Source organism: Pteropus vampyrus, unplaced genomic scaffold (genome assembly GCF_000151845.1).
Source record: "Pteropus vampyrus isolate Shadow unplaced genomic scaffold, Pvam_2.0 Scaffold20, whole genome shotgun sequence".
Classification (NCBI taxonomy): domain Eukaryota; kingdom Metazoa; phylum Chordata; class Mammalia; order Chiroptera; family Pteropodidae; genus Pteropus; species Pteropus vampyrus.
This window is the reverse complement of record NW_011888801.1, coordinates 9,678,226-9,688,057: the sequence shown is the minus strand read 5'-3', so window position 1 is coordinate 9,688,057 and position 9,832 is coordinate 9,678,226.

Below are 9,832 nucleotides of genomic sequence, written 5' to 3'. Positions count from 1 at the left end.
TATATATTTATTTTTATTAAATTTATTGGAGTGACATTGGTTAATAAAGTCATATAGTTTTCAAGTGTACAATTCAATAACATGTCAAGTAAACTTTGAAAAAGTTTGATTCAGTAATTGAAAACACTTAGCTTTCTGTTAAGTTAGAAGTTCATGAAAAATGTCCTTTTCTGGTATATTAGAGCCAATTTATGTTTATTTTCTTTCCAAGTTCCTTTAAAATGAAGAAAGACTGTAGCAAAAATTAAGCTTCAGGACTCCAGAAATTGCAGTCCCCTCAGTTTGCCAGCTCTTTCACTTTCCCAGTGGACCATACTCTATGGTAAAACCACATGCTTGACAGATTTTTCATTTCACATTTTGGATGAGTTTTCTAAAGGAAAAAAGTATTATTTTATTGCAGAAAATGTTAGCAAGAGTGGTGCTCCAAGAATCTCCTTGAAAAAGCAAGATAAGCCAGTCTCATTATTTTCTTACTATAGTCTCAGTGTTGGCTTTTTCTTCATGCTCACTGCCATTTAGGTCATTCTGATGTTCCCACATCTCCTCTGTCTCCCAACTGCATTTTATTATCCTCTTTGGTGACTTTTAACATTTAGCAGGGAAGAAGGTCATTCATCACCTCAGAGTGTCATTAAGGGCATTGTTAATTGTACCAAATGTTACCTGCTGGAACATGATACTTTATACAATGCCAGCATTTGTTACTTTTGTTGTTACTGTTATTGTTATTGTTGCTTTTGCTATGTTTTGTTCTTTATATTTCAAACTTGAAGACAGATTCCATAGAAAGTCTAGAATCATTCATAGTGTCTAACATGGAGCTTCAATGAAGCAGAAAAATTTAATAAATATGGATTTTTGTGCATGGTCTTGAGAGGACATTGAAGGACAGGTAAGAAATTGGAGACATAGACCTGGGCATGAATGGGGCTCATGTCAAATACATTTGTGGAGCAGGTGGGTTGGGGTTATGTGGCTGGCTAGGAAGTCTATTTGGGCAGGAATATCATATTTGTGAAGGAGTACAAATTTAGACTTTACATCTTTAATGCGATTATACTTGTCACAGAAACATACTCTATAGAATAAAGAGGATACAACTTTTAGAGCTTGTATCCTATTATAAGACTATTCCATCTGCAAAGAATACTGAGTTAAATTTGAATAAAACTGTAGTTGTCTTATGATCAATGTAATTATATTGCATAAGTGTTTGTGCTTTATAAAACAATAGCTTTGCTGAGGTATAATTGACATTCAACACACTGTACATATTTAAAGTGAATAATTGATAAGTTTTGATGTATGTATACATATGTGAAACAATAACTACACTCAGAATATCACCATAAAAGTTTTTGCTTGCTCCTTTTGTAATCTTTTTCCCTGATCTTGCCATTGCCTTAGGCAGCCACTGATCTGCTTTCTGTCATCATACATTAGTTTGCATTTCCTAGACTTTGTATTATTGGAGCCATACTGTATGTACTTATTTTTGGTCTGTATTCTTTCACTCAGTATGATTAGAGATAAATCCATGTTGTAAAATGTACCAATATTTCATTCCATTTTATTGCCGAGTAGTATTCTGTTGTACGGATATATCACAGTTTGTTTCTCCATTCACTTGTTGATGCTTCCAGTTTGTAGGTTTATGAATTGCTTCCAGCTTTTGATATTGAAAAAAAATCTGCCATGAACATTTGTGCACAAGCATTCGCACAGACATGTGCTTTCATTTATTTGGGTAAATACATAGAGGTAGAATGGATAAATTATTCTATCCAACATTTAGTATGATCAGTTTGTTTTTGCTGTTCTAATATGTATGTAGTAAAATCTCATTTGGTAAAATTTGCATTCCCTTAATGATATTAATCATTAATAATGTTTAACATCTTTTCATGGCTTATTTATTATTTATATATCTTCTTTGGTAAAATGTTTATTCAAATCTTTTACTCAATTTAAAATTTTATTTTTTAATTTATTATTCAGTTTTGAAAGTTCTTCATATGTTCTATGTACAAGTATTTTTAATCAGATATAAGCTTTCAATTTTTTTTTCTGAGTCTCTGGTTTGTTTTTAATAGTATCTTTTGAAGAGTAGAAGTTTTCAATTCTGATAAACATAATATATCTCTCCATTTACTTAGTTCTTTACTTTCCATCAGCAATGTTTACAGTTTTTTACTGTTCATGTGTTTAAAAAACTTTTTTGTCAGACTTAACTCTAAGTATTTCATATTTTCATGCATTTGGAAATTATATTTTTAAATTTGATTATTTGATAGTTAATTTCTAGTATATAGAAATAAAATTTATTTTTTATATTGATCTCATATTTTTACAACATTGATAGGCTGAATTTTGGTTTTTAGCTTTTGTGGATTCCATCAGATTTTCTACATAGATAACCATATTATCTATGAGTAAAGTAGGAAATGTATCCCAACTCATTTTCCCTTTCCAATTTGGAGGTTTAAAATTTTTTCTGGCTTTATCTCACTAGAAAGAACCCCTAGTACAATGTTAAATAGAAGTAGTAAAAATAGACATCCTTACTTCATTCCTAGTCTTACAGAAAAAAGTGTTCACTTTTTCACCATAAGCATGATATGCACTGTAATGTATTCAAATACTGTAGGTTTTATAGATCTTTATTAGTTTTTGGACATTCTTGTCTACTTCTTTCTGTTAAAGTTTTTCTTTTCCTCCTCTCCCTCCTAATTCTTATCCTCCTCCTCTTTCTCTTTCTCCTTTTTATTAGAAATGGATGCTGGATTTTTAAATGCTTATTTGGCATCTATTAAGACCATGGGTTTTCTTTTCTAGTTTGTTAATATGGGGAAATATATTTATTGCTTTTCAAATGTAAAACTAACTCTATGTTTTTGGAGTAAATATTACATGGTTAGGATCTTTTATCTTATTTATTATATTTGATTTATTAAAATTTTTATAGAATTTTTGCATCTACATTAATGAGGTTATTAATAACCTAATACAGGTTATTAGTCTGTATTTTTCTTCTGATGTCTGTTTGACATCAAGGAATGAATTGGGGTGTAGGCTTTACTTTTCAATTTTTCAAAAGAGTTTGAATAAAATTAGTATTATTTCTTCCCCAACTCTAGTAAAATTCACCAGTGACACCATTAAGTCTTGTAGTTTTCTTTGTGGAAGAGCTTTTAACTATAGATTAAACAGGATATAAAAGACATACCTGCACTCCCAATGTAGCATTATGTACAATAGCCAAGATATAAAAATAACCTAAGTGTCCATCAATGAACTAAATAGATAAATAAGGATATATATGGATACACACATATGGATCTGTCATCTATCTATTATCTATCTATCTATCTATCTATCTATCTATCTATCTATCTATCTATCTATCTAACTATCTATCTATCATCTATCATCATCTGCCATCTATCTATCTATATACACTTTGGAATATCATTCAGCCATGAAAAGGAAATACTCCTATTTGCAACAGCATGGATAAATCTGTCTTAAGGGCCTTATGCTAAGTGAGATAAACTAAACAGACAGAGACAGATACTGCATGGTATCACATGTGAAATCTAAATAAAAAGTCATACTCATAGAGACAGAGTAGAACAGTGGTTGCCAGAGGCAATGTAATTCTCTACATTCCTTCATGCTATTGTTTAAAATATTGCTACTTTAGTTGTTATTTGTCCTATACTATATTATTATTTTTATTTAAACAATCAATTGTCTTTGAAATACACTTAAATAATAATAAAACTTACATATTTATCCATTCAGTTACCATTTCTGTTGTTTGTCATTCCTTTTTGTAGATCCATATTACTATTTGGTATTATTTCCCTTTTGCCTGAAGGACTTCCTTTAACATTTTTTTGTTGTATAGGTCTGAGGCTGATGAATTCTTTCAGATTTTGAAAATCTGAAAACGTCTTTATTTTGCCTTCATTTTTAAAATTTTATTTATTTATTGTTTAAATTTTAATTAGTTTCAAGTATATAGTACATTGGTTAGACATCTATTAGTTAGTAAAATGATACCCCCAGTTGCTCCCTCCCTCCCATAACCCTCCATGTAGCCAATGTATTAATACTAATTGCACTCCCTATGCCATGTTCCCCATCCCCGTGACCATCCATCAGCTACTAATTTGTACTTCTGTAATCCTTCACCCCATTCTTGCAGGCCTCCAAACCCTCCTCTCTGTTACCAAATTGTCCACTATATTTGTGAGTCTGTTTTTGATTAGTTTGTTCCTTTTAGTCCTAAAATTCTGCATATAAGTGAAATCATATAGTGTTTATCTCTCTCTGACTTAAATACCTTCTAGGTCCATCAAAGCAATAACTTTTTCCATCTCTTTCCTTTTCATATGTAGAGGTCTTGTTTTCTTATCCTTTCAGCCACTCTATCTTTTGGTTGGGGCACTTAATTCTTTTCCATTTAAGGTATTTATTGTTAGGAATGTAGTTGTTACCATTCTTTATTCTTGTTTTTGATACATGTTTTTTTCTTCTTAAGAAGTCCTTCTAACATATCCTGTAATGCCGGCTTAATGGTGACAAATTCCTTTAGCTTATTTTTGTCTGGGAAGCTCTTTATCTGTCCTTCAACTCTAAATGATAGCTTTGCTGGATAAATTATTCTTGGTTGTAGATCCTGGGTCTTTATCTTGTCTAATATTTTGTGCCAAGCCCTTCTGTCCTGCATAGTTTCTTTTGAGAAATCAGCTGCCAGTCTTATGGGTGTTCCCCTATAAGTAATTATTTTTCTCTCGCTGCTTTTAATATTCTTTCTTCATATTTAACCTTTGGCATTTTAATTATAATATGTCTTGGTTTCAGCCTCTTTGGATCTCTGATTTTTGGAATTCTCTGAGCTTCCTGGGGTTTTATGTCCATTTCCTTCACCAAGTTAGGGAAGTTTTCCATCATTATTTCTTCAAACAGCTGTTCAACATCTTGATTTTCTTCTGTTATGCCAATCAGACGAATATTTGGAGCCTTAATAGTGTCCCACATAAAATTATTTCTATAGTCTAGGCATCTTTTTTCCTGCCATTCTGATTGAGTGTTCTGATTGGCTTTCCTGTCCTCTAGATAGGGCATTTGATCCTCTTCTTTATTCACTTTGTTTATTCCTTTGTTTATTCCATTTAATATACTTCTAATCTCAGATAATGTGTTCTTCATTTCAGACTGGTTCCCTTTTATAATTTCCATTCTCATTTTTATGTTTTTTTTATCTCTTTGTTGAAGTTCTCACTGAATTTATCTACGCTTCCTAAAAGTTCATTGAGCATCGTTATAACCAGTGTTTTGAACTCTGCTTCTGTTAGATTACTTGACTCCATTATTTCTGGTTCTCTGTTCTGTTCTCTCATATGGTTTCTGCTTCTTTGTCTTCCCATTTTAGCTGCCTTTCTGTGTCTATTTCTACGTACTAAGCAAAGCTCCTAAGTCTCCCGGTCTTATTAGTGTGGATTTGTGAAGTAGGTGTCCAGTGGCACAGTCTTGAGAGGGGTTCAGGTGCAGGACAAGTTTAGTCCCAGCCTGTGTCCCTACGAGTCACCTATTAAAATTCAGCAAGCAATCCACAGATGCTGTGCTTATAGTTGCCTCAAAAGGTCACACCAGAGACCGAGGCCAGCTGCCTCAATCAGTGGGAGTTTCAGCAAGGAGCGCCTAACTCGCTGAGGATATACCTGGATGTGGCTTAGATGGGGCCCTAGGTAAGTGGAGTTTCAGGGAATCCTCTGGGTGGAGCAACCTCTATTATCCATTTTGATGACATCACAGCTATGGTGGTGCTGTTTCCGGCTCCCCGGTGTGTGTTGTTGGGGGGAACGGCTCAACAGGAAACAATGGATACTGCCAGCCCTTCTCTACCAAGTGAGTCTCATCTCAGCCCTCATTCCGACAAAGTCTCCCTGTAAGTCCCTGGTGCCCCCCCCCACACAGCCGAATCAGCACTGGTGCTCAGAGAGAGCAGGTCCATCACTGCGAATATCCATTCGCAGATGCGACCCCTTTAAGAAGCTTCTGCTGCTACCACTGCCACAGTCTCCAGCCGCTCGGGACTAGGCAGCCCCGTCCTTGCCCCAAGCTTCTGCTGTTGCAGGGTGCTTTCTTGGATTTCTCCGTAGTTGTATGGCTTGTTCATCTAGATCCCAGGCGATTTTTCCTTGCTGCTGCTCCTCGTTTCCATCACAACTTTGATTTGGTTGCCAGAGGGATGAATAGAGCCTCTATCATCTATGCCATTTTTTTCTCTCCTGCTTTCATTTTTAAAGATAATTTTTGCTGGATATAAAATTATAAATTGACATTTTTTTCCTTTCAGTACTTTAAAGATGTTACCTTACTGTGTTCTCAATGCATTGTTTCAAAAAGGAAATCTGTTGCCTTAAATTCTTTTTTTTTTTGTTTCTTTGCTCATCACGTCTTTTTTTCTGTCTGTCTTCTTTTAGCATTTTATCTTTATTACTGATTTTGTGCAATATCATTATGATGTGCTTTGATGTTGTTCTTCATTTCTTGTGATTGTACTTTTATTGAGCTTCTTGGATTTCTGAGTTTATAGTTTTCATAAAATTTGGACAGTTTTTGTCTATCATTTCTTGAAATAGATTTTCTGCTCCCCCTTCTTTGGAGATTCCAATTACATGTATATTAGTTTGCTGAAATCATTCCACAGCTTACTGATGCTCTTTTTATTATTATTTTTTTAATATCTAAGTTTCATTTTGAATAGTGTCTAATACTACGTTTTCAAGTTCATTGATCTTTTTTTCATAATGTCTGAACTGTCAATCCCACTCAGTGTACTTTTCATCTCAAACCTTATAGATTTTTGTTTTGTAGTTTATTTTGTGTGTATTTTAAAATATCTTCCATGTCTCTACTTAACTTTTCAACATTTGAATACACTTATAATGATCATAATGTTCTTTTCTTTCAATTCTAATATTTATGTCATTTCTTGGTCAGTTTCAATTGATTTATGTCTGTATTATGTGTTGTACTTTTTCTGCTTCTTTAAACATCTGGTAATTTTTTAATTTTATGCCAGTCATATGAATTTTATCTTATTGAATGCTGGTTATTTTTTGTGTTTATATAGAAATTCTTGATCTTTTTTTTCTGGGACTTAGTTAAGTTACTTGGAAATGGTTTCATCCTTTTAGGTTTTGCTTTTGTGATTTGTTAGGTAGGGCCAGAGCAATGCTGATCTAGGGCTAATTAATTACCCATTTAATAAATATCTTTTGTGTACTCTGTCAAATGCCTATTCTTGAAGCTTTCCAGTTTGGCAAATGAGAACAGAAACTTGTCTCAGTTTTGCGAAGCCCAGCACTGTTACCTCTAACACTTTGGAGTCATTCTTTTTCTGTTCTTGAGTAGTTCACTCACATGAATACCCTAATTAGTATTTAGTTGAATAGTCATGTGTGAATCTCTTGGAGACTTCCAGAGTTCTGTCATTAGGCAGCTGTTTCCTCTCCAGTACTCTGTTTTGTACAGTTTATCTACCTTGGAGACACTAGACTCTTAAATCAGTTTTCTCAGGGAGGAGTTAGGTTTTCCTTTCTTGTATTGTGGCCAGGAAACTGTCAGGAAAGCGTGTTGTGGCAATTTTAGGGCCACTTTGTTTATTCCTTGTTTATCAAAGATCAGTACACTTCCTTTTAAGATGTCTAATATCCATCATTTCATATATAATGTCTATATTTTTGTTGTTTCAGGTGGAAGGTAAATATAGTCCCAGTTATTCCAGGTTTGCTGGAGGCAGAAGTAGCTGCATCCAAGAATGTTTGGGTCTTCATAAGTCTTAGTTTGGCAAAAGCAATGTTAAAAACAATTCATAAATATTATATTTCTAAAATATCATCAGTTCCTTTGAAAACAAGAAATTTATGTTTACTTATGCATATTTACTGGGGGTAGGGGGATGTTAGACCAGCACACAGTGAATCTATATATCTAATATGATCAAAGAGAATTTATAGAAAGTAGTGAGTAGCTGTGTGATGAAAGTAGGATACAAATAGATTATACAGAGAATTAAAATGTTGGGATGAAAGAGAGAAATGCTGCTTAGAGTATCCTCTGCTTAATAGATGGCATCTTCTTGAAGCTCACCTAAGCAGTCTTAAAGAGCCCAAATGGTCTAGTGCAGTCCAGTGGATTATAGCATGATATATTGATTGAGCATTTGCTTGTGCATGGGAAGGTATTAAAAAATCTAGAATTTTAATAAATTTTTTCTCTTAGTCTATGTCTTTTAAAAGAATTTGAAATTCTCTTAGCACATTTCCTGGCAAGCTTTTAAAACAGAGTGGGGCAGCACTGTAGATGAAGGGTCCAGGCTTAGGTGACAGATGAATCATGCCTCTAGCATTTATTATCTGCATGGCATAAGGCAAGATATTTAATCTCTCTAATCCTCATTTCCTCTTCTGTGTTATGGCGATATTATACCTAAAACTGTTTTGGGCAGGCATTGAATGAGATGAATGTATTGAGTTATGCTACGTGTTTGTATTAGGGTTCTCTAGAAGAAAATCAAAATCAATAGTGTGTGTGTGTGTGTGTGTGTGTGTATGTGCGTAAGTAAAGAGACTTATCTGCAATTATGGAGGCTGGCAAATCCCAAATCTGCAAAGTGGGCTGGAAGACTAGAGACCCAGGAAGAAGTTGATGTTGTAGTTGAGGTCTGAAGGCCATCAACTGGCAGAATCCCTTCTTGTTCAGGAAAGGTAAATAATTTGTTCTATTCAGGATTATAATTGATTAGATGAGGCCCACCTACATTATAGAGGGCAATCTGCTTTGCTGAAAGTCTACCAATTTAAATGTAAACTTCATACAAAAATAACCTCACAGAAATAACCAGAATAATTTTGACCAAATGTGTGCACACCATGGCCCAACAAATTTGACCCATAAAATTAACTATCATAGTGTTTATGTTTATGAACATTATTAGCTTATTTAACTCATCAACCCTGTGAAGTAGATGTTATATTCCCATGTTTAAGGTGGGGCATCTGAAGTTCAGGAAGATAAAATCACATGCACTAGGCTGAAATTTGAACTCAAATTTGTTTGACTACAAAGCCAATGTTCTTAAGAACTTCATTAAAATGTTTATTATCACAATTCCTGTCATGTAGTAGGTGCTCAGTTAAGGTTAGCTCTCACTTATTGACTTATTGCAGTGAAGATTGCTAGTTTTTATCCCTCCCTTCCTGACTAAGCTATGAGCAACCGAAAAACTAGGTCAGGCCTTTTTGATCATGTATTCTTAATGCTTATTAAAGTGTATGGTACACAACAGGTGTTCCATGAGTTGGTGTGTAAATGCAGTTGGAAATACTATTTGAACCTGTTATATGGATGCTTACTCTGTGTAAAGTACCAAGAGCAGGAGAAAAATCAAAACTGGGTATGGCCTAGGTCCTGTCCTCAAAATTCTTATAGTATCATACTGGGAGTGAAGAATGAATTCACTTATTCATTCTTCATTTCACAAGTACACTAGGCATTAGTCTAGGAGCTGGAAATGTAGTGTAGACTCTGTGTTAAATTACTGTTGCTGCCGTAAGAAATTACCACTAACTTAATATAATCCTATTATCTTCTAGTTCTGGAGCCATCATCCCAAATGAGGCTTACAGGGCTAAAATCAAGATCTTGGTAGCACTGGTTTCTTTTGGAAGCTCTGGGAGCATTCATTCTTTGCTTCTTCCAGCTTTTAGAGGCCACCTGCATCTCTTGTTTCATAGTCCCACACCACATGGTC